The 27200-nt window shown below is 35.9% G+C and overlaps 1 long non-coding RNA gene across 1 annotated transcript in view; it reads left to right on the top strand.

Annotated features, from left to right (window-relative positions):
• LOC144329664 (uncharacterized) overlaps positions 1-19378 on the top strand; it is a 50985-nt gene extending 31607 nt beyond the window's left edge. Inside the window, exon 4 of the long non-coding RNA XR_013395277.1 lies at positions 19172-19378. This is a non-coding gene — a long non-coding RNA (uncharacterized LOC144329664). The remainder of the gene's footprint in view (positions 1-19171) is intronic.
• The last annotated feature ends 7822 nt before the right edge of the window (positions 19379-27200 follow it).

Genomic DNA, 27200 nt, shown 5'->3' with positions numbered 1-27200 from the left:
CCTCACACCACAGATTGCATGTGTTGTTCTTTTAAAAGTGGAGAATGACATTAAAATAACTATGAAAATATTTTTGACTGAGAACATATTGAAACTTATCATTATCCAACTCTGGTGCTTTGACTAAAATGTAAAACACATTTGCTGAAGCATTGAAGTTCTCATTAAGTAGCCCTAGCTTAGTCAAAGCACAATTGTTGACCTTCTGTGCTGAAGGCATGTGCTGTTCCATACAGATAGAGGCTTTCCTACCACACTCCTCTTGATGGTTCATAACGGAGTGGCATGTGCATATCAGGAGAAGAACAGACCCTAATTTGAAATATTAAGTAGCATGGGCACATAAAAGGGCTTCATTAAAATATTAAAAGTTTGTTAAACCCATAAGAGCTAAGAGATATGTTTCTATGAGAGGAAAATTCCAACCTCAGGCTCCCTCCATATGTTAATTTCTGACATTTGTTAATAAGAACATTAACTTAGAAACTCATTTTATCCAGTAGCTGCTAAAGTGCTACTAGACTACCGGAGGATTAGTTCACACTTTACTTTTGGCAGAGCACGACAGAACAGTACCATATACAATCATTGCATCCCTGAAAGTGCCAAACTACAAACTTAAGGCTCATTTTGTCATTGTGAGCTAAACGGAGGATTGGCAGGGAGTGTCCTCATTACAACAATTTTCACCAAGTCGTTGATAGCCTCATCAAGGTTTTGATATTATAACTATGTCAATGGACAGTTGATGTTCATATTTTCAACCAAAATTGGGGAAGCACTTACCATCAGAAAGTGCCTAAAACAGAGCACTCTGAGTCTCCAATTTTGACTTTTTTTTTCTTTTTGAGATGGAGTCTTGCTCTGTCACTCAGGCTGGAGTACAGTGGTGCAATCTTGGTTCACCACAATCTCCGCCTCCTGGGTTCCAACAATTTTCCTGCCTCAGCCTCCTGAGGAGCTGGGACTACAGGTACATGCCACCACGTCCACCTAATTTTTCAGTAGAGATGGGGTTTCATCATATTGATCAGGCTGATCTTGAACTCCTGACCTTGTGATTTGCCTGCCTCGGCCTCCCAAAGTCCTGGGATTACTGGTGTGAGCCACCACAACTGGTTGACTTTTAAAAATATAAAACAACCTATCTAGAGACTAATTTTATATTAGCCATTAAATGAACTTAGTAATTTCTATATTTAAAAAGATGCATTTCTAAATACTTTTAAAAATTTAACTTTAAAGTAAATATTGTTTTAAATACAGGGCTTTTTTCCCCTCTTAAAAGTTAGCATCATGAAGAAATTACTCTCATTTGTTAAGTAACAGGTATCAAAAAAATGGTAATATTTATACATACCTAATCTTCAGATATTGTTATCTTAACAATTTAAAAGTCATATTACATCCTGGAATCCATCATAGTGCTTGAAAAGCACCTGAGACATAATTCAAGGGCTATTTGTTTAATATATAAATTTTTTAAGCACTTTACTCCTGCTGAGTACACTTTAATAGTATGAGGATAAACATGGAGGGAATAGCAAGGATTGCTCCAGTAACTAGGCTAGGAAGGACTTTGTGGATTTACAAAAAGAAAGAAAAAGTTCACAAATTGGTAACAAAGTAATATGTGAAAATTAACATATTCATTTTGCTAGGGCTGTCACACACACACACACACACACACAAAATACTACACAATGGTGGCTTAAGGAACAGAAATTTATTTGGTTACAGTTTTGAAGAAGTGTATGATCAAGGTATTTTTCTGATGCCTCTCTCCTTGGCTTCCAGATGGCCACTGTCTCCCTGTGTCCTCATACATTCTTTCCTCTATTCCTGTACAGAGTTTTGGTGTTTCCCTGAGTGTCCAAATTTCTTCTTTTTGTAAAGACAACAGTCAGATTGGATTAGGTCCCCACTAAAGATCTCATTTTAATGCAATGACATCTCTAAGAGCCTTATCTCCAATACAACCACATCCTGAGATACTGGGAGTTAGAATTTGAACATATAAACTGGGGAGACACATTTCAGCCCACAACAACTAGTTTCTCATCTTCAAGGCCACAGAAACCCACAAAGTTAAAAATGGAATTTTGAAAAAACTTAGGTTTTATTTATTTGGAAATATATTAGGGAGAGATCTTGAGGTCTTTAGATATTCAGAAACTATAACACATTTGCAAACAGTACAAGAAAATTGTGTAATCAATAAAAGTAGGCTTTGTATCAACTGCAAAAACAACAAATTAATGTCATGGTATTATACCATAAACATAAAGGGTCACTCTGCTGGAAAAAAGTTGTTTCACAACCTACTTGAGAGAAGAGAAGGGGAAGGTATGAACTGAGCAATAACCAATTGCTATATATGGCTACATATGAAATCTAACTCCCAGAAGATAGATGTGGGAACTTGGGAGGAAAGGCAAAGTCAAATGCTAATAACTAGCCTAAGGCTTACCAACCCTTACAAACCAACAGGGCTTTCTTGCTGGACCCTAGTTTCTACTCTCTAGAATGACCATATGTTCCAATTTGCCAAGGACTATCCCAGGTTATATCTGTTGTTTCTCAGTCGTATGTCTGTTTAGCATCCCCATGAAAATCAAAAGTATCCCAGTTTGTATGATGTGATCATCTATCACTATGGTCCCTTCTGCCACAACATGTGTATAAACCCACACAAATAGCAAGTATTTGAGGTTCGGAAGACCTGGTCTCCCATCCTCAATAGATATCATCCCCTCCCCATACTTACGCATTCAACCTCTTTCCTTTTTGACCAGTGAAGAGAAGTTGAAAGATCTCAAATTCTGTTTTATCTATCTTTGATGTATTAGTCTGCTCTCTGAGACTGGGTTATTTATAAGAAAAGAGATTTATATTGGTTCATGATTCTATAGGCTGTACAGAAAGCACAACACTGGTATCTGCTTCTGGGGAGGCCTCTGGAAGCTTACAATCATGGCAGAATGCAAAGAGGGAGCAGGGACATCACATGGCAAAAGCAGAAGCAAAAGAGAGAGAGATGGGAGAGGTGCCACACACTTTGAAAGGACAAGATCTCTCAAGAGCTCTCTCACTGTTGCCAGGACAGCACCAAGGGGATGGTACTAAACGATTCATGAGAAATTCCCCCGTGATCCAATTGCCTCTCACCAGGCTCCCAACTCCAACATTGGGGATTATCTTCCACCATGAAATTTGGGTGGGAACACAGATCCAAGTCATAGCACTTGATAATACAACCTAGGTTCTGAAGAGAAAGAAGAAGAGTTCCTGTAATATTTTTTGAATTCTCACATTTAATCTCAACAGTCATCAAGGTATAATAGAAAGAAGTCTGGACTAGAAATAATATTAGAATTCTGATCCCCACTTGGTTGTTAGTCCTGAGACTTTGTACACATTATTTAAACTGTTTAAGCCTTACTTTCCTCATTCATATCAAAGGAATAGGGTGGATAGGGGAGCATGATATCCATCCTACCTATTTCAGTGTCCTAAATTATCAAATGAAATACTGGCTAAACACTTTTAAAATCCTTTAAGCATCATATGAATGGTAGTTGTTATTATTCTTATAATCAGAGAGATAAATAGACAGCATAATAATTAAATGTGTTTATTTAAAGGCCTTATCCACAACATTAGAAGTGCCCTCTAGGAGCCATAGCTTCTCACTTCCAGACCACCTTTTTCTCATTATTGTACTTTCACCATGAGGATTCATATGAGTAAGGTGAAAGCAGAAAAGCTGAATTAAGGATTGTGTATCTGAATATACTACAGAATTAAGGATGAATGATTGAAAAACCTACAAGTTCAGAGAGGAGGAAAGGTGAAGTGAGATAAAACTGTAAAAGTACTTCATAAGCTTCCCAGTCAAGTCTTCAAGGGCATTGGAACATGTAAGTGGTGATGTGTTAGTATCCTATGTTTTTTATACTTTTATTATGGGGAAAGGGAAGTTGGGGAATGAGAAGAGGGAGAATAATAAAAAAGAAAGTAAACTATAAAAACAGCAATGAATAGACTTTTAGCCTTTGCTTTGCCCATTTTGACTTTTGTTAAAAGAGGACACAGAGAACACAGGAAAAAGAGACTCAAGATGTGGGACTATTTTCATCAACATAGACCTGGATGTATGAAAGATTACCTTGACTTCTTTGTTTTTAGTGTGTTTATGTGTTTCTTCAAGAAAAAAAAAACCATATATATAAAAGTATATGGTTTTGTCCCTAGAAAGACTGTTGCCTAATACTCAATTGGGTAAAAAGATAAAATAATACATGGTCAATCTGGAACAAAAAGGACTTACCAACCTATATTCTAGCACAATACTCCCCACTTTTCACTAGCCATCCCATTGTCATCTTCTTTTTTATCTGTTATAAAATTCTCACCATTCCCATATCCACAATTTAGTGTGTATTTAGGCACATTAACTTGGGGATATATCTAACTATGGATACAATGTATGTGCTCCAGTTTCCAAAAAGTAATTTTATGCTCAGAGAGACCAAAGTCAAAGTGGTTGAAAAGACATGTGGGGTTAATTCTTGCAATCATTAGAAATCAGTTCAAAATATTTCTTAAACAAATACCCAAATCATAATTGCCCTTAAGTTTGAATATGTACTGTGACATAGTCTATGCTCTTCTGACAGAAGGTTTTGTTTTGTTTTAACAAAACTACCGCATAATCTGTATTGAATTAGTTTGCTACTTGATGTATTCAAAAACATTAAAATTTGGCAATGACTCTTCTCTTGATGATGACTCTTGGCTATGACCATGGCTAGTTGAGGGAAGAAGAGTAGAGAATTAGGATTGTTTGCAGAACATGCCCATAATGAAGCAATTTCATCTTTTTTCTTACTGTATCAGTTATCTGTTGCCATCATAAGGCTATAAAACAACAGAAAACCTCAATGACCTATAGCAGTAAACATTCATTTAGCTCACAAGTCCGCAAGTTGATGATTGAGGCTGAACTCAGTCACATAGTTTTTCTAGTCTCAGGTGAGAGCACCCGCATATCTGGGGTTCTGCAGTCCTAGATTGGGGCCTCATACATCCGGACTGCCTGGGTATTGGCTAGAGTAAATCAGCTCTGCTTCACTCACCTCTCACCAGCAATCTATACTTGTATTCTCATGGCAAAAGCAGAGGAATGAAAGTTGGAAAAAAAAAAAAAGAATAAATAAGTAAATGGTTTCAAGCAAAAAAGGAGAAGGCAGAACTGTCACTGCCTATTTCTCCCTATCCACACCAAACTCTATTTCAGCTGCCTAAATGTTTCTCATGTTTCTTGACTCAACATTTTTATCAATGATTTCCTCTTTCTTCACCACATCATTACTGATATCTTATTCTCCTGTATTCTTTACTCTGTATACTCTATGACTGATTCTCTATATCCTATAACTGATGTTTTCAAACCTCCTCATGCATTATACCTGCTAACTTCCCATTGACCAAACCAAATTTCATGGTTGAAGGTAGAATCCAGGGAGCAGAGAAATAAACCCCACCTTTTAATGAGAGTAACTACAAAGCCACATGGCAAAGAGATCCCTTTGTAAGGAGGGATGAAGAATTTGGGCTATCCCTGCAGTTTATGGTAGATATACCATCAACCATTCTTAGATAAAAAATTTCTCAGGGCTTTAGGGACATTTCTACATGCTTTCATTAGAATATCAATATCTATATCTATATCTATCTATCTATCTATCTATCTACCTACCTACCTATCTATCTATATGCAGTTCCCAGTCATCTTCCCTGGGCCACCTCCCCACCCACCCTGAAATCTATTTCAGCTGCCTATGTGTTTCTCAGGTTTCTTAACATTTTCATCACTGATTTCATCACCCTTTATCACGTTGTTACCAATATATATTTCCTTCTGTTTTCTTTATTCTCTCTACTCTATAACTGATTCCATCATGTGCCAGGTCAAATGAGCCAGAAAAATAGGAAGGTCTCTTCCTGCTTACCCTCTCTTTACATTTTCCAATGGATCATGTCCCATGACTGCTACCTCTGTAATATTTGCTTATGTATTTTTCTTTTCTGTTTCCACTGTCACAATACTGATTCATGCTTTACCTTTTATAACTACTGAAATATTTTACTTCTCTTTCTATTCTAACCTGATCCAGAATAACCTTTCTAAAATGAACATTGTCATGGGATATCCTAGCTTACCATCTTCAATGGTGCCCCATTGCCTGTAGGACATAGAATGTGAGGACCTTTGTGATTTAGCTCCTTCTTACAGTACCCGTAAATTATGATAATACTAATCTGGAATAATTTAGTGTTGTTTCAATAAGCCTGGCTGATTCTACTTATTTGATTTGAGTGTCTCATATATATAATATATATATACACATATATATTATATATATATTACATACACACATAAACACACATACATGCAGAGACACACACACAACTGGGGTAGGGAAATCAATAAAAACATAGACTTTGGAATAGGGAGGATCCGAGTTTGAATCCTGGCTACATCACTAACTAGCTATTTAAATTTGGGCAAGTGAACTAAACTCTTTTAGTATAGTCCTTTGGTCTAAATGTTGGTTTACATATTTGTGTAAAAATGCACAACTGTAAAAATACACAAATACATCGGGTATGTATCCATCAAGTCTCAGTTCAAGGACCATCATCTATCTGAAACCCTTTCTAAATGACCTAGAGTACCTTTCTCACTCTGTATTTTATGCCTCCACTACATTCTGTGTAGACCTTTATCATAACAGCTGTAGTGCATTAATGCACTTATTGCTTTACATCTGTCTTTGGTTTTATAGACTATGGTTTTATAGACTATTCTTACCTTATTAAGATGACTTCTTATTCATCTTTCTAACCCCAGAATCTAGCATGCAACAGATTTGGTGTCTGAATAATCTCAGAGACAGGTGGTAGGTACAGTTTCCAGGTGAAAAGGAAACATTACACATATACCCAGTATACATGTTATATATTCTCTTGATATTAAATAAAACAGACTGAAGAAAATAAACTAAGCTTGAATCTTCCTCTACTCTCTTAAACGATATCCCAGGCAATTTGCCACTTACTCCTTTTCAATCAGTGATTACTTCCTAGACCTCTCTCCAGATGTATAAAATGACTGGTAAGTCAGTCTTATAGAACCTGCCAGAGTCAGCTCTCCAGATGGTACTAAATGTGTCAATAATGAAAATATGCCAGTGTTAATGCTGTCCTTCATTTCCATATACCTGATGAGGCAAAAGAATGAGAGAATGTCAACTTTTACAATAGATGGGCCAAGTACTGGAACAAGAAGATTTTTGCCTTCAGGAGTACCAATAAATCATTAAAAATTTTATTCTACCTCAAGAGATAACTCCCCAACGATATTCTTAATAATGAGGACTTACACACAAGAGAAGCTAAGAAATTTAAAGTAAGACCCAATATACATATTAAATGTATATTAATTTCAATAACCTGCGTACATTCATTTAAGTGGTACACATGCAGATACCATTCAAGGCCTCCAGGTAAGAGTAGCCAGACTCTAACCAAAGCAGAAGAAGGAAGATCTTGTGGCATCAGAATTTCACCTCTTTAAGGGTTCTTTCTCCCTCCTACTATGAAATAATAAACATATATTCAGTTATCACTTTTTACAGTCATAATATACCACCTGAGAATGCCTAACAATGAATTGCATAGTGGAGAGCTGACCATAACCCTGAGTTTCTTCCATACCCATTGTCTTCTGCTGGCCAGAAGTTGCCAGTTGGCCAGCAGAGTAAATGGTGTCTTCACTTGAGTATTCTGAACTTAAAAGGTCATATTAAAATTGATAGTGACTATCCAAACCAATTAGAGAAGGATTAGATAGTGGAAGGATTTAAAAGATTTGCAGAAATAAATAAATAAGAGCCATGAGAAAGTGCACACCATGAATAAGAAGAAGCCAGGAGGTAAAAATAGAAAAGCAAAAAGTAGCCACAAGTAAAAGCAGAGAAACAAGTGGAACAATCGAGTGATTAGTAAAGGCAACAATGGGCATTTGCCTACAATGAGACAACTGAAAATTTCTGGGGAGACACAAAGAACTCCTTGAGGACCCGGGATTTGATTACTGAAGCAGCTTCTTGTACTTTCCCTCTTCTCCTGTAAACCTACAATGAACTCCCATGATAAGTGGAAATCTAAACATGTTTACTTCTTATTTGGAAGTAACTTAATAATGCAATGGGAAAGTGTAAAGAAAATGTGTGTGTTTCTGCTGGGCAGCATTTACAAGTCAATTTTTCTTTAGAATCTAACCAGGATAACAGCTCGGAACTTTTAACCTTCAGAACCATATTAATCTGTTCCAACTCTTTCATCTTACTGCTAATATTTTGTTAAGTATAACTTTTCCCCCATCATGAGTCAATATTTTAAAACAGTACTTAGCGTAAGAGAAAAAATGTCACTTAATAAGATAATATCATCTCTCTCAGGTACGTTAAAGTTCCCTCTTAGTTCATTAATGTAAATCAAAATAAGTACATTAAGCTACTAGTCATAAAAAAGTTCAAACCAAAACACAAATGAAATAAGATGATTCTCTAACATACTTTTCCCAACCAGTATTTGATCTGTAACTCTCAAGACTTCAACTGATTAATATTTTCTGCCATAAAAATGCCCATGATGGAAGCTAAAATGTTTTAAGAAGTTCTTCTTTCACTTCTCCTAGATTAACTCCTATACGGGGTTGAAAAGATATCCCTTGACCACTAGCTATGGACAGAACCACTTCTGCCATATATACAGTTGGTCAAAGTAGTCACAAAGCCTGCTCAGAGTCAAGGAATAGAGAAATAAACTCTATGTCTTGATGAGAGAGTGGCAATGTCACACTGCAGAAGAGTACATAGGATGGGAGATCTCTGGTCATCTTTGGATAATACAATCTGTCAGCCTCCAAAGTTAAAAGTGTGAGCACAGATATATTTTACAAAGTATCTTCTGCATTTTCTTCTATTTTTATAGTATTTTCACAATACTTGGCATGCAGCGGATATTTTTACACAAGTTTTATTTTTCAAGCAAGTTTTGAAATATTTCTAGTACTGCCACACAGTATACAAAAAGTAGAGGTGCTATTTTTTTTCGGGGGTGGGGGTTAGATACAGACAAGAAGATGCTACCTATAAAATGTGGTATAAATTTTCAACTGCAGTAAGGTTATTGTTTGCCTTATGTTTTCTTTGATGAAAGTGGCCAGGAAGACTTCCATCCTGAAAATTTCACCTTCTAAAAGCCCCATTTGTTGAGTACTATTTCCATGATTACATAACTAGATTTGATCTCTGGGTGTGGACTATGCATGTACTTAACCTGAGGTTGATTTGTCTCTCCTCTAAGGATGCATAAAAATTAGTTTTTAAAGGTTCCAATAAACTTTCATCAGCTAAGTTTGTATTAAAGGAAAAAAGCAAAAAACCAAAACAGCCTTCAGTATTCTAGATAAAGAACCTCCTTTTGATTGTTGCCAGGGAGACCTCATCTGAAGCCTCCCTCTGTGCTGGACATGCATTGGCTCATATTCATCACTATTGACAGTCTCATATGTGTCACTGTCCAGCAAAAATCCTATCTGTTGCTATTAATAAGTACCCTTTGCCACATTGATTAGGTGCTTATCTGAGCTTTACAGACAACAACCTCCCTGCTTGTCTCAGAAGTCTCATATTAGTCAGAATGGTACCCCTAACTCTTTACTCCCTATTTTCATGACTTTAGGTACACACAGCTTTGACCTTAGATATTTTCTTTGTACCTCTGTCTTAGCACTCAAATCAAGACATTCTCTTGAACCTTGTTACAGTGTTAACTCTCAGACAACCACACACTGCTTTGTGCATTTCATATCTGGCACTTTCTGGAAGTCGTTTGGGTGTGGCTACTCTGCCTAAACTATAGATGGTAGAAATCTCCAAGCTAAAGTGTGGGGCTTCTAAATAACATGCACACAATAAATTTTAAAAGGATGCACTCAAATATCCCATTTTTAACATGACTTAACTCCATTTCTTGATAACAATAACAATAATTATGTGGAACTGGAAAACTATTAGATCTAGTCCAGTAAATCAGTGGTATGACACACAAAGTAGATATTAGGAGGGAAAGGAGAAGCTTGTTCCCAGCTTAGCTGTAAACCATGCTCAAAGATTCAGATGCTACTGTAACTCCCTAGAGAGCCAATGGGTTGACCTCACCAGGAATTTATTTCATTGACATGTCCACCTTGAAAGCAGTTTATCCAAAAGAATGAGGCATGCAAGCTCAATTTGAGAATGATACCAATTTAGAAAGAGGAGGCAGTTATCAATAGGTGCTTTATGTGAGTCTCATGGCCTCACATTTGTATTGTAGGAAAATTGACTTCCAGAGAAAATGAAAGCTGTTTTCACCAAAATCTCCATGAGATATTGCGACCATGAAGTCCAATATGAAGTGGCTACTCTGGTTGCTTGTATCTGGGACATATATATCCAAGCACACCACAAAGGTGGGAGAAAGGGCTTCTCTTCCCCTAAGCATAGAGCCGAACGGCCACATGGCGATTCCTCAGCTTCAACAATAACTTTAGTTTTGGTGCAGCAAAGCAGCTTCAGTTCAATAGAATATTGACATTACTCAGTTTCAGTGATTTTTATCCAGAGACTATGACAATATCAGCAGCCTTAGAGTTCCTTTGAAGGATTGTGTGGACATTGATTATTTTAGCAGCATACATTACTTGAGAAGTTTGGACCAACAATGAGAGCAAAAAGGAAAATGTTAAAAGTTACACAGAGGTCCCAAAATAATTGGTGGAACTTTGAGAGGGGCTACAATTTCCACAGTAGAAATTAAAGAAGATACAGAAAACTATTGTTTGTCATTTTTGAGCTTAGTCTATATAGGTTTTTTCATATAAATTTTTTTTTAAAAAAACAAGATATGAATTAAGATGTAGAATTGAGAAAAGCCCCAGCAGAACATGGGGATGAATGTTAAACATTGGCTTCTCTAACCCTACAACTTTGCAATCTATTCCCTGCCTACCTTTTCATCTTTCCTTATTTTGTTTATACACATGAAGGATATTGGATGATGGAGCCACTGACCTGTGCCTCTCCACAAAATAGATCCATTATATGCATATAAAAAAAGAGTACGCATAAAAACAAACACCATGCTTGAAATTAGAAGAAAACATTTCAGTAGTACATTCAGTTAAACTTGCTCTTCTTATTTAGGATGCTATTATAGCTTCTTTGCTAGAATGTTGATTTCTAGAATTGTTCGCTGCTAGCAACTCACCATAAAATTCAAGAAGTGTGTCATAAAAGATCTCATCAAATATAACAGTTAATCAGATTCTTTTAATTCTCTGCATACATTTTCTCAAAATAACACATAGTATCCTTAAGAAAATGAGTTCTAAAATATGATCAAAGCAAAAATAACCTGTTTCTGATGGAAGCCCAAAGTGTCTAGCAAATACCTTTCTAATTCATATAAACAGAGACAAATAGGTTAATTTTGTTTATTGTTTTATTTTTAACAGCTCTCAGCCAGGATCTCATTTACACTTTTTTTTTTTTATTTTATTTATTTTTTTTTTTACTATAACTCTCTTTTAAAAGGGTATTTCCTCAAGACAAAGAAACTTCCTGGCATAATTGGCATGAGCATGTTATGTGAAATTGAATTATGTTAGCCAGCATTTCTCTAATTACCATTTTTTCATGGGCATCTATTATTCAACAATAATATTAGAAATATAATTAATACCTTCAGGACAAGGACCTGAACTTTATGCAAATATAGATTAGAAAAGTCCAAATTATTTTTTAATGAGCTATATGTATTATGTCTCCCTATCTAGAGTTCATCTGGACCATGGCATTAAATAAGCTGAGTTAATTAAGCGTATTATAACTATTCCTGGCTTCTGCCATTATTAGTATGAATCTGCCAGCTCAGAGGCACTCAGCAAACATGAAAATACTTTTTCAACACCCCTCTCCAAAACACCTTGAAATATTTCAATCCTGTCCATACTCTTGGGATAATTCTAGAAGCTCAAACCTATTGGACCCATTTTGAAATCCATTACTTTTCTATTTATATCAATATGAATTTCAGGAATAGAGGAGGCTTTCTTTGTAGATGTTGATTTATATTAATAAGAGCTACAGCCAAACAATTGCTCTCAAGCACATGCACACACGAAGGTAGGATATCTCTTGCTGCAGAGATACTGGCTCAGGCAGCAGATTAAATGAATAGATTTGCTTCATATTTGAGTGTGCTAAATTGAATACAAGTCATAATAGAAAATCTCAACATGCAAATGAAATCAGAAGAGCTTTTCTAATTTTCAGGAAGTGAATGACAGAATCGCCCTTTCAGTTTAAAAAAAAAAAAATCTTCAGACCACTCATTAATAGCTGATCACATGTTAGCACTAGCCAAACTAATTGAATTGAAACCTACTCAGAGGTTGTGTTAGTTAGAAGAGTGAACCCTGTTGGAGCAAGTCCTTCTAAAATCCACCCAAAATTTGAAAGAATTATTACTTATATAAGATAATCCTATGGATAGAGAGGAGCAGTGCCATGAATATCAAGAGAAAAGCAATAGACATTCATTTTCTATTAGGAACTCAGCAGGGAAAGGAAAAAAAGCAAAGTCAAGATGAATTTTCCATGGGGTGGGTTCAAATTCTATCATAAACCCTAAGGCCGTATTTCAACAGCTGTGGCAAAATTTTTTATAGGAGAATGATTTGACATTTGAAGAGTTATCTTTCCAGTCTCTTTCATGTAATTCTGTGATGAAACAACAAACTCAGGCGTCCTGGAGAAGGCTGGGAATATCAAAAACCAATAGATTGTGGATTCAGACAAACCAGACTTTAAGTACAAGCATAGCCATACACTACATGAGCTACCTTGGAAAATCAGTTAACTTTTCTCAGCCTTAGTTCTTTCTACAGAAAGAGAATTCACTACACAAACAGAGCCATCAAAGGGCATGTACCCAGCAAATATTTTGAAACATAACAGGCATTTAGTAATTATTTGTTCACTCATCTCCCTTTCTTCAGATATTATCTTCACTCTATTTTTATGCTATTGGCTACTGTTCAAAAACTTGAGTCGCTTTGTGTGATTTTGCCTTCAGTCTTGTATATTCTACTTTTATCTCAAGGTGTTCATCAGTTTGACCCATATAATATATCTTTTGAAATACCTCAAGACCTTCTGTCCCCACAACCTCACTCCATTCTTCCTCTAGGGTTGAAGGAAGAACAGAACAATAGTCAAATGGAATTAATAAGAATAGGCTATTGTACCAGAAGGTGGAATTTCTGTTGGGAAGAATAAAGGAATCATAATGACAGCTAGACCCAGGCAAACACATTCCTGTCTCTCGTGAAATAGTCCTCCCCTTAGAATTCCTTGTGGCTAATAGGTTTCTTTTCTTCTTGGAAGAGAAACACCCACAACTCTGGAGGAAGAGTTCAGGAAAAAGGAACTAAGAGACAGGATAGTGAGGCCCACACATTATTTAGGGCAAGGTAGCCCTCATGACACATATGAAGTACAGGTTTGTTCTCTGGAGGGATGGACACATAAGCATTTCAGAGCCAAATCAGTAATTATTCTTTTTCCTTTTGTGAAATGATATCTGTGCACATGGGACTCAAGTTGAGATGGTCAAGGGGGGCTGCAACTGCTGTATGAGACAGGTAGAAATCTCAAAGATTTGATCCTGTCCACATGCTATCACTACCCTTCTAATAGTTAAATGAATGTAGCCTGGTTTTCTTGAGTTTCATACCAAACAGTTTACAATATTATAAAATATGATTTTATAACTTTACTATAAAGATTTGGTACCTCATAAAGAAATTTTGAACTTCTTTTCCAAAAATGAATATAAAATATTTGTTCATATCATATACAAGAACTCTCTTAGGTTACATATTCAGATAACTATTTATAGACACTAATTTTTGATGGATCACTATGGTCAGCTACATAATAACATCTCAAAATATTTACATCCTAATCTCTGGAATGTTTGGATGTTTTCTTACATGGCTAAAGGAATGTTGCAGATGTGATTTAATTAAGGATCTTGAGGAGGGGCAATTACTTACCTTATATCATGGACCATAATGTAACCCTCAGTGACCTTATACGGAGGAGACAGAGGGAGTTTATTACAGGAGATGATGTGAGGGTGCTGCTGACTTTGCAGATGAAAGAAGGGGACCTGGGTTGAGGCATGCATCTCTAGAAATGGAAAAGGTAAAGGATCACATTTTCCCAGAGAACCTCCCTAAGGAAAGTGGCCTTGCCAATACCTTCATTTTGTCCCAAAGAAACCCACTTTGAGATTCTGGTCTCCAAATCTATAAAAGAATACATTTCTGTTTCAAGTGACTAAATCTGTGGTAATTTGTTACAGCAACCATGGGAAGCCAATAAAGTCAGAAATGTTCTAACCAAATAGCAACTGAGGATTAAATAATTTATAATTTGAGTATGTGAACAGAAACTAAAGCTTTTCCCAAAACCTCCAAACTTGATTAGGTACTTCCACAGCATAGCATAATCCTCTCTCACTGCATCTCTCACATACACTGAAACTTAATTATTTAGTCATCTCTCTTTTCCAAAAACCAGAAAGTCCATGAGAGCCTGGTTTCATATCTGCCTTACTCATCTCTGTATCCCTAAAGTCGAGTATAGAAGCTGACACATAGCAGAATCAATAAACATTTGTTGAAACAATAAATATGTGAATGAGAAAATGAATGAATAAATAAATTGTTTAAGAATGGTGCCAAGCAAGGAGAAGCAAAGCAAGGCAACACAGGCAAAAGAGCATTACCTCACACATGTAAACTGTTGTCAGTATAGGAAAGAAAGCCAATGGATTCAGGGGATTTTTTTCATGCTCTTCTTGATCATCTTTTGCTAAGTTTCAAGAAACAAAGCACAAAAAGGCAGCCAAATGAAATCAAAGTTTTGTATTATCTATAAACTTTTAAAGAGACCTTAAATTATCATAAAATGTAAGCATTTATAGATGATCGTAGGATCAAACATTTAAATATTTGAAAGATTTCTAATTCATTTTACAAATTGTATTTTAAATGTATTTCATTGTACTATATAATGGAAATACTATTATTATACTGTTGTATTGTGTTATTATATGGTCTAAACAATGATTCTTAGTAACAAATTACAAATACAGTACTTTTACCATTTTACACAAGCCAATAATCAATAGTCAAATTCAACAGGGAAGTTGTATCTTTAAACTCCAAATGTTTTACGTACCCCAAATGGTTGTGTTTCCTGTCTCTACACAGGAAAGACAAAGAACATTCACTAAAGTTTAATTCTCCTTGACAATCAGCACTTCTCTAAAACACACTCAAAGACATAGAAATGGGAGGTTCTACTTTGACAGCACCTAAACCACCTGTGGTGTGGGTTATTTGTCCAGTGACTTGCTCCTCGCAATTACTAATATTGCTCAGTAAGGAGGGCTAAGTTTTTCCCGCTTTCTAATATACGTAAAAACCTTGTTTGTAAAAGTTTTTACTATCAATAAATGCATTTCAATCATAGCCAGTCTATGTATCCCAAGCTAAACGCTTTCTTCAAACAGAAGTGCATATCCTGGAATCTTTTGCACCTGTTAATTTGAAAGCAAAATTTGGATCTGAAACCTTTTTTTATTTTTATCTAAGCACTTCTTTACAGCTGTTCAAACTAGCATGATAATATGAAAATCACATATCATTTATTCAGAAGGGAAATTAACTTTTATAATAACATACATTTCAGAAATTTCCCATGTAGATAAACATTGTATTTTTTTTCCCCAAATTTAAATTTTCTTTACAAAGATTTGTTCTGTGTCATCGAATTCTTGTTTCTCTAGTTTGAGAGCTATATATGAATATGCAAATAAACTAGAGCAGTAGTAATTCATTGAAAAGCAATACTAATACTAATATTAATGCCATTCATATCTTACAAAGAACTTCTCAGAGTTAATATATAATGTATAGTATTATATGCAAGTAATTCTCATTTGCATATGATATAGAAAAGTATGCCTGCCTTAGTATAACTAAAGCTGAATTTGAAAATATTTCCAGCACAAAATCCATTTTTAAGTATTGGTGATCATTAAAAAGTCAGGAAACAACAGATGCTGGAGAGGATGTGGAGAAATAGGAATGCTTTTACACTGTTGGTGGGAGTGTAAGCTAGTTCAACCATTGTGGAAGATAGTGTGGCAATTCTTCAAGGATCTTGAACCAGAAATACCATTTGACCCAGTAATTCCATTACTGGGTATATACCCAAAGGATTATAAGTCATTCTGTTATAAAGATACAACCACACATATGTTTATTGCAGCACTGTTCACAATGGCAAAGATGATGAAGCAACCCAAATGCCCATCAGTGTAGACTGGATAAACAAAATGTGGCACATATATACCATGGAATACTATGCAGCCATAAAAAAGGATAAGTTCATGTCCTTTGCAGGGATATGGATGAAGCTGGAAGCCATCATTCTCAGCAAACTAACACAGGAACAGAAAACCAAACACCCATGTTCTCACTCATAAGTGGGAGTTGAACAATGAGAACACATGGACACAGGGAGGGGAACATCACACATCGGGGCCTATCGGGGGGTGTGGGATTATTGTAGGAATAGCATTAGGAGAAATACCTAATGTAGATGATGGGTTGATGGGTGAAACAAACCACCACAACACATGTATACGTATGTAACAAACCTGCACGTTCTGCACATGTATCTCAGAACTTAAAGTATAATAAAAAATAAATAAATAAAATAGAATAAAATAAAATAAATAAAGATTGTTAGCTATTAACAAATGACTCTCTAAAGAACAACACACATTTTGATTAGGAGCAAGGAAATGTGGCAAAGATTGTAAAAATTCCCGTCAGATTTTGACATTAATACATTAGTCAGGCTAAGAGTTATATCAGTAAAGGATGAGTGATGAGAAAGCTTCAAGTATACCAACAGATTCTGGGCTAAAGTACAGAACTGTCACGAACAAGATCTGACAATGAAAAGCAAAGAAAAAAAATCACAGAATGGTACCCTCGACTTGACTCGCCATCTGCTAGAATATTTGTATTAAGATCTTGATTTCTGGATTTAAAAGATCACCCAGGCTGGGCATGGTGGCTCACACCTGTAATCCCAGAACACTGAGAGGTCAAGGTGAGGAGGTCACTTGAGCTCAGGAGTTCGAGACTAGCTTGGGCAATAGGGCAAAACCCCATCTCTACAAAAAATACAAAAATTACCGGGACGTGGTGGTGTGTGTCTGTAGTCCCAGCTACTTGGGAGGCTGAGGCAGGAGAATTGCTGGAGCCCAGGAAGTCGAGGTTACAGTGAGCCATGTTCGTGCCACCGCACTCCAGCCTGGGCAACAGAGTGAGATCTCCAGCTCTAAGAAAAAAAAAAAAATCCTCAATTTTCTTCTCACTCTAATACATCATGGTAATAATGACCTGAATTATATTTCTGTTAAGGCCATCTTTTAACAGGAAGATAGATGAGAAAAGAATTCACATTAACACAGCAGTACTTATAAAATTTAAAAAGTGATTATGAACAACCTTCTTATTTGCTTTAGAGATAAAAGAAGAAATACAATTCAATTTGGAGTTGATAAGAAATTGTAAAAAAGCAATCACTTGTTTTGAACATGGACTCTGTAAACTAACGTATTTGAGCTGCTGAATACTTCACATGCCAGATTTTAGTGGTCTTTAGTCTCAGGTTGGCACCTCTAATGTTTACACAAACTGTTTGGAAAGGAAATTTGCAAAACAAAGAAAGATCAAAGTACATTTAAATATGTGGATGAGGCTGAAGTATCTATCAGTGGAAAAGATCTCCAAGATGGAAACTGTGATCTTTAAAAGACAGTTTCTGTTTGTCAGCAGAACCCAAACAAAACATCATTTTGTTTCAAAAGATGAAACCAAGCCATTTTTACAGCTAGACTTGGACTATGGGCTTCCTAATTAATTTATGACTTCTAGCTCTGTATGGTAACGTTTCTAATCCATTTCTTGAAAAAGAATAACACCACACAATGAAAAGTTGAATTTATTAAGAGGCCAACATTAGGAATGGGCGGAGACTTAGAATTCATGTAATAAAACTATCTCATGTTACAGGCATGGAAACAAAGGCGTAGGGAGGTAAAGTGACTTGCCAAAAAGATGACACAACCTTCCCTCTAAAAGGAGGAAAAAGACTCCTCATCTCCATACCCACTGTCAAGTCCTCTTTCCCCCAATATTAGAGCACAACAAAGAGCAACTGAATGTGAGTGAATGATTTACCGTACATCATGCTTGCGTTTTGGCAGCATTTCACTACTTTTTGAAGCCATAGTGTTCTGAGTTACTAAAGATTGACACTACTATTTCAGTGAAGTTTATTGTTCACATGAAACCATTACAAAGTAGAATAAGAGACAGAACAAATTTGATTTTGAAGTTGACTTTTTGTGCTTAGAGCATGTGATGAGGGAAAATGTTCTGACAGTTCAAGCTTACTCAAGCTTAATGACAGATCTAAATTGGAGCTTGGAGATAAAAGAAATTCTTTAGTGATGCCTCAGTTGTCATTGATTGCTATGAGCAATTTTAAAGCTATTCAAGATGAGAATTGCCAGCTTGGTTCTGAAAGGGGAGAAAGTAGTACATAAGATTAGAGGCTGGTACAAATGCTATCTTGGTTTAAAAAGAGAGAGGACAGTTTAGTATCACACGCATAGGTGACAATCGTGACTACACATAGACATTTACCAGCAGGAAATGACTCAATGAATGTTTAGGGTAGTGTAAGCACCAGCTGTGCTGAGGAAGATGAAAATGAAAAGCAGCTTCCCTTATAAGGATCACCAGCAGCAACATGGCTGGGGAGGGAGGGGGAAGAAAGTGGTTGCTAAAGCTGAGAGCTAATAAAAAATAATCATAAACTATCTTCATAAATTACAGGATATGGTCCTTCTGCTTGCTGAAAATCATGGAATTAAAAAGATATAGAGTCCATTCTGAGAAATTCAATTTCATCAAATGGAAAGTGAAAGCATCTCCAATTCTATATATACACACTGAAGCCTTCATGCCCCATTTACATTATTCGTATCGAATCCCGTAATAAGTTTCTGCCTATTGGGTCCGAATAAATGGTGGTTATCAAAATGTTCTATTTTTAACTGATCTTTTAAGTTGCTTTCTCTTTAGTATTTTTCCTGATAAAATATACTAATTCCTTACGACTGTTAATTAATTGATGTGCTTTCCCGTAAATAATAGTATCATTCATTTAAAGGTAGGAGCCAGAAACAGAAAAATTCAGCAATCTTTAAGGGCTTTTTTTTTTTTTTTTTTTTGACAAAAAAAGTTCTATCTACAAGTAAGACAGAGGGTCCCGGGAAAAAATATAGCCCCAGTAGAGATTTTCCACTGGAGTACACAGCTCTCACCTGTTTGTTATCCCCTAAATATACTGTGCATATTCACACTCAGTGCCTTTTTAAAAAATGAAGCTGTTCTTCTATATAAAAATGGTTTTTCCAAGATTATTCACCTAGCATATATAACTCATTCTCTACTTCTTACCTCCAACATCACTTTAGTGACCGAAAATCACATGTCAGAGAGAAAAAAATATTCTGCCTTTGTATTTCCACAGCACACACCTCCAACATAGCAATAGCACATACAATCCGTTTATTCCTTCACTATAAGAACTGCCCTATAGAATATTATTTGTCTCTGTATCTGTCACAGGAGTTAATATATTGACTTTTACAGAGCAAGTACTACAGAATATTTGTTCAATAAATGAATAAAAGTGGACTTTATCAATAGGATTGTTTATTTCTTTGTTTCCAATGGGAATTACAATAAAATATAAAATCCAGCTACAGACAACCTTGCTGGTGAATTTTTCTTTCACATATATCACAGAAATGTATATTTTACCCTAATATATCCTATACAAATATTTCATTATGTCTATTTTCCATCTAAGTATTTATTGTTAACAAAGAAATTGCATAGGAATTTATGAGTGTGTTTGTATTATAAGATAAATAACATTTCTCTTTTTGTTTTGCAGCAATATAGAAGAACTCACTAAAAATAGTATTTTCTGTTGACCTAGACTAGGATTGATAAACATAGAAATGGAAAAATGATTTTATGGAAATGACAGAATCCACCTCCTTTCAGAATCATACCTGCGTTAGGGAAGACAGGAAGTGAATCACAGGAATTCCTGTGTCGTCTCGCTGACATCTTCACCTGCAATATCATAGCTTTCAGTTACTGTGGTGAGATTCAGCCACATTATCTGTACTACCCCATACTGTCTGCCAAAGTATTTCCTTACACAATTCTTTTATAGGAAATAAAAACTACTCTAATCTATTTATTTTTGTCATATGGGTGGACCTGGGCAGAAAAATCCAGATGGTTTTGGTAAAGTGAGCTGGAAAAACCCAATGTAAATTTCCTAATAAACAAAAGCAAATATTTTACAGTGTAAATTATGCCACATCAGGGAAATCTCATCGTCCACAAATGTTGCAAATTACTAATAAGATATCCAATCCCAGCAGTCTGGGTATATCCAGTTGTTATTTGTTTGTTTTTCACTAGAAATGATCCTACCAGCAAAATGCTGTTGTTTTCTAAATTCTTGTTCATTTTGGCAATGTGCTCTAATAAGAGAAGGGAAAAAAATTCATTGAAATAACCTCCCATGAGGGTGCTTGTTATCTGTGAAGGTATATATAATGTCATTGTCTTTATAAGAGCAGAAATAGTTCTGACCTTCTCAAGAATGTATACAATCGCCGGGAGTGGTCGCTCACGCCTGTAATCCCAGCACTTTGGGAGGCCAAGGCGGGTGGATCATGAGGTCAGGGGTTTAAGACCTGCCTGGCCAACATGGTGGAACTCAGTCTCTATGAAAAATACAAAAACTTAGCCAGGTGTGGTGGCTCAGGCCTATAGTCCCAGCTACTCAGGAGGCTGAGGCAGGAGAGTTGTTTGAACCCGGGAGGTGGAGGTTGCCATGAGCTGAGATCTCACCACTGCACAGAGACAGAGCGAGACTCCATCTCAAAAAAGAAAAAAAAAAAAAAAAAGAATGTATACAATCAATCTAAAAATGGGATAGTTACACTTACTTAACATGCCTTATTTTTATCCAAATAAATGTGAAAAGAATCTAACATAATATTTGAAATTCTACCATAGGACATTATATTAGAAAAAAGTAATAGTAGTCTTTTTATAATGTTTGTTCACATCACAAAATTACTGAGAAGGAAAGCATTTCTAAAGTTACATTAGAACATTGTAATTCATGTTTGTGTTGGAATGATGGTTACCAGAATCTGGGAAGGGTAGTGGAGGAGTGGAAGCGGGGATGGTCATGGGGTACAAAAATATAGTTGGATAGAAAGAAAAAGACCTAGTATTTGTTAGCGCATCAGGGTGACTACGGCCAGCAATAATTTATTGTACATTTTAAAATAACTATAAGACCATAATTAAATTGTAACACAAAGAAAGGGTAAGTGCTTAAGGTGATGGATACCCCATTTATTCTGATGTGATTATTGCACATTGTATGCTTGTATCAAAATAGCTCATGTGGCCAGGTGCAGTGGCTCACGCCTGTAATCCCAGCACTTCGGGAGGCGAAGGCAGGTGGATCACAAGGTCAGGAGTTCGAGACCAGTCAGGCCAACATGGTGAAACCCTGTTTCTACTAAAAATACAAAAATTAGCCTGGCATGGTGGCGGATGCATGTAATCCCGGCTACTTGGGAGGCTGACGCAGAGAATTGCTTGAACCTGGGAGGCAGAGTTTGCAGTAAGCAGAAATCACACCACTGCACTCCAGCCTGGGCAACAGAGTAAGACTCCATCCAAAAAAAAAAAAAAAAAAATCTCATGTACCCCACAAATATATACACCTACTATGTACTCATAAAAGTTAAAAATTATAAAAATTATTAAAAATAAAAAACAAATTCTTCTCTTTTCTAATAGTCCTCTAAAATTATTTCAAGAATGATATTGATGCTGTAACAAAATTATGCAAAAATTGATAAAGTAAAACTGCAATTTGGGTCTTGTAATAATAAATTTGCCTGTGGTTTTTCTTATATAATGTAGTGGAATCTTCTAGTACCCAAGCCACTGCAGAAGAGCAAGTTACCTAGCTTTTGAGAAAAACAAAACAATTATTCTTACAAACCACAGGAAACTTAGTAAATTAAAAGAGAAATTATGAATAGTATTGAGAAGCATGAAAGAGACAATGCAATCTATTAATTTATGTTCAGAAAAAAACATCAGCTCTATACATAACTAATTATTGATAATAATAATAATTTTTCAAAATTTTCCTTTTCTGATACATTTCTGGCCACTACTTAACATTCCAGTTTGTGCCCTTGCCTACCTTACCATACAACAGACTCTTAATTTTGTATTGATTTAATGAATTATTGATTTAGTCTGTTTTTCTTCCATTAGTCTGAATATTTTGGAACTGATGCTGTATTTTCACTTACCCTGAAATTAACTAATAAAAAAGTCTGAATTATAACATTTTAATGCATCAAAATTGTTCTTTTAACAAATGTTCTTTTAACTTTGAAGAAATAGCAATCATATTCTCAAAGTCTTTGTTTCACTAACGCTGAGGAAATGAGGCTTTATTTTTAACAGGAAAACACTGTTGATTTATGGGGGCACATTTTTGGTTATTTTTATTTTTATTTTTATTTTTTGCCCTTGTTAATTAAAAAACAGGAAAAAGGATGGGCACGGTGGCTCACGGTGGGAGGTCGAGGCAGGCAGATCATCTGAAGTCAGGAGTTCGAGACCAGCCTAGCCAACATGGTGAAATCCCATCTCTACTAAAAAAAATTAAAAAATTAGCCAGGAGTGGCGGTTCGCACCTGTAATCCCAGCCACTCAGGAGGCTGAGGCAGGAGAATGGTTTGAACAAGGGAGGTGGAGGTTGCAAGTGAGTCTAGATCACGCCACTGCACTCCAGCCTGGGCAACAGAGTGAGATTCCTTCTCAAAAAAAAAAAAAGGAAACATATATATTGAAGTAGTGTATTTGCTCTTACAATAGGTATATTTCTTGTTTTTTAAAATCCGATTCATCATTCAGGCAAATTATTATGTAATCTTATGTTTCCCTCTAAATTATATTAATACATGCATTCTCATGTGTAAAAAAAAAAAAAAGAAAAAAGAAAATCTGATTATTATACTTTCAAAGGCCAGGCCTATATGCCCCTCAACCTTTTCAACAATAATGTTTGTTTGTTTAATCTAAAACAATGAAACAGCTAAGGTTTGAAAACAGAGAAAGCCTCTATCAAACCTAGAAAGATTGGATTAATAACTGTAATTATATGATAATCTAATATGAAATTGAATTTTTAATTTTGATAACATTTAATCTTTAGTTCACATAACAAGTAGTACTCAAGATTCAAGGATATATGAAGGTATGGTTGAAGAGATTGTTCTAGGTGGAAGAAGGCACTGTAAATAACAATAACCAAGATGCTGCTGTGAATGCCTTTTTACTGTTCATTATAGCAAACTGCTGTAGAATTTTCACTATATTCTGGGGAGCATCATGAAAGAGATTCTGGCGTCTGTGATCTTTTGCTGGGTCAGTAGTGATCCATCAAATATGTACCCTTAGGGAGATACATATTCCTTGATGTGAAAGTTAGAAAATACTTCAACTCTATTACTTTCTGTATTTTTTTACATTTTAAAAATGGAGCTCCACTTTTCTTCCTAGCACACTATAGGACATGCCTGAAACTAATGGACTTCAGACTCATCTAGCCGAAATAATGCAGTCATCTATTTTAATCTGTAGTGTTTGTGGGGTCATGTCCTTCTTCACATTCCTAATATTTTTATTTATAATATCTCTTTTTTCCCCTTTGATCAGTTTTTCAAATGTTTACCTATTTTATTAGTATTTTTGGCAGATGTATTTTAATTGTATTAATAATTTTCTTTGTTTGCTTCTTTGTATATTTTTACTTATTTTCTCAATGTCTAACATTATATTTACTCTTCATTTCTTTTACATTATTTGGATTTATTCTGTGTTTCTTTCCATTAATTTTGGGGTTGAATGCCCAGCTCATTTATCTCAGTCCCTCTGGTGTAATGACATCACATCAGGTAACTTTTAAGCCAATATCTTTCTCTCTATGTAACATTTGGTTATATGTTGTAAATATTGAGGTGTGGTAAATTCAATTCCAAATATTCAGCAATTTTTTTATTATTATCTTTTTTATTCATCTCTTCTTTTTAAAAATAATTTTAATATTTATTGTAGATTCAGAGGTTACATATGCAGGCTTGTTACCTCGGTATTTGCGTGATGCTGAGGTTTGGGGTATGATCGATCCTGTCACCCAGGTAGTGAGCACAGCACTTAATATTTAGTTTTTCAACCATGCCCTCTTCCTTCTCTTCCCACTCTGGTAGTCTCCAGTATTGTTGGCTTCTGCATATTCATGATCACTCAATTTTTAGCTCCTACATATAAGTAAAAACATGCAGTATTTGGTTTCCTACTCCTACATTAATTTATTTAGGATAATGGCCTCCACCTATATCCATAGTTTTTCAGATGTATAGTTTGTGAATATTTTCTCCCATTCTGTATGTTGTTCATTTACTCTGTTGATAGTTTCTTTTGTTGTGCAGTAACTCTTTAGTTTAATTAGATTCCCGTTCATCAATTTTTGTTTTTGTTGCAATTGCTTTTGAGGACTTAGTCATGATTTTTTTCCTAAGGCCCACATCCAGAGGTGTTTCCCAGGTTTTTCTCTAGGATTCTTATAGTTTGAGGTCTTATATTTAAATCTTTAATTCATCTTGAGTTAGTTTTTGTACGTAGTGAAAAATAGGTGTCCAGTTTTATTCTTCTCCATATGGCCAGCCAGTTATCCCAGTACCTTTTACTGAATAGGGAGTCCTTTCCCCATTTGACTTTGTCAAAGATCAGATGACTGTAGGTAGGCAGCTTTATATTGGGGGTTCTCTATTGTTTTCCATTGTCTATGTGTCTGTTTTTGTACCAGTATGTACCAGTATGCTCTTTTGGTTATGGTAGCCTTTTCATATAGCTTGAAGTCAGGTAGATGATAATCTAGCAATTATCCCATCCCGCACTTACACTTCAACACATGCAAGTTGCTGACAGATATATGTTTCTGGTCCCACACTTCCTTACTCATTTTCTTGTCCAAGCTAGTTATGTATTTTCCACATTTCTGAAGATAGGTCTCTTGAATTGTGCTTTGTCTTAGCTATGTCTACATATTTCTTGGACACAGAAAACATTTGAAATTCTGGCTTCCTCGGACACGCCCCTCTGGGTTATACCAAGTGTCCATCTCTATTATCTCCTCATCAAAGGAAAAATGAGAAGACCACATCTATTATGGCAATTTGTTGGTGTATAGCAGAGGATCAAGGCAAAGACCGTGTTGGTGCACATGCGCACACACAAACACACACACACACACACACACACACACCCCTCAATATATAAGTAAGTCTCTCCTCACTAAGTCTCCTTACTGTATCTACTCCCACTCTGCTTTTCTCAGAGCAATGGAAGTCTTATTTAATCTGGAAAGAAAGTAGGCAGGAAGGAAACTTTTTCTGACTTATTTTGTATTTTTTTTTTTTTAATGTATTGTTTCTGAGGCTGGGCGTGGTGGCTTAAACCCATAATCCCAACACTTTGGCAGGGCTAGGCAGGTGGATCCCTTGAGCCCAGAAGTTCGAGACCAGCCTGGGCAAAATGGTGAAACCCCATCTCTACTAAAAATACAAAAAATTAGCTGGGTGTGGTGGTGTGTAACTATAGTCCCAGCTACTCAGGAGGCCGAGTGGGAGGATCACCTGAGCCCAGGAAGTGGAGGTTGCAGTGAGCGGTGATTGCACCACTGCACTCCCACGTGGGCAACAGTGAGACCCTGTCTTCCCCAAATATATATATTTCATGGGGTGAACTTTATGCCCAGCATTCTTCAGGGCTTAAGCTTTTGAAGGTAAGTATCATTTTCTTTTTTTTCTTTTTTTTTTTGTTTTTGAGACGGAGTTTCACCCTTGTTGCCCAGACTGGAGTGCAATGGCGCAATCTCGGCTCACCGCAACCTCCACCTCACAGGTTCAAGCGATTCTCCTGCCTAAACCTCCCAAGTAGCTGGGATTACAGGCATGCGCCAGAATGCCCGGCTAATTTTGTATTTTTACTAGAGACAGGGTGTCTCCATGTTGGTTGAGCTTGTCTCAAACTCCCTACCTCAGTTGATCCGCCTACCTCGGCCTCCCAAAGTGCTGGGATTACAGGCGTGAGCCACCACACCCGGCCATTTTCTTTTTTCTTAAAAGAGGCTTCAGGTGTACAAAACCTGTGAAGACTCCTTGAGGAAGTAATTGCCTCATCAACCTCAAGGTATGAGAGGGAGCGTAATTCTGAGTAATAGAAAATCCTAGAAGTAACATAGAAGCTAATATATTACAAAATATGATTCTGACACATATGGTAAGAGACCAGCACTAATGCTTTTTATTTGTGTTAAAGAAAAATTGTAAGAATTAAGACATACTTTATCCCAATTCTAATCTTAATTTCAGGATATCTCTGACCAGTGAATTATTTTCAGAACTAGACAAGCTTTAAGGAGGTTATATACTGTTATGTAAAGGGCCTTCAAAGCTCTGAAGGTTGTAAATATTTTTTTTAATTCAATAAGAATAAAAATAAAGTTTTATTTCCAAACACAAAATTTTGTTTTTACAAGGGAAACATACAAGGTCCATACGTTAGAATACTAAAGTATTTCCAGACAACCAAGTAGAAAATAAAAACAATCACTTCTTTGTGGCTCTTCTTTGATAAGAATTTTTCCAGGATTTTAAGTAGAAATCAA

Source organism: Macaca mulatta, chromosome 7 (assembly GCF_049350105.2).
Source record: "Macaca mulatta isolate MMU2019108-1 chromosome 7, T2T-MMU8v2.0, whole genome shotgun sequence".
In the NCBI taxonomy this organism is placed as follows: Eukaryota; Metazoa; Chordata; class Mammalia; order Primates; family Cercopithecidae; genus Macaca; species Macaca mulatta.
This window is presented reverse-complemented; position numbering and strand designations above follow the sequence as displayed.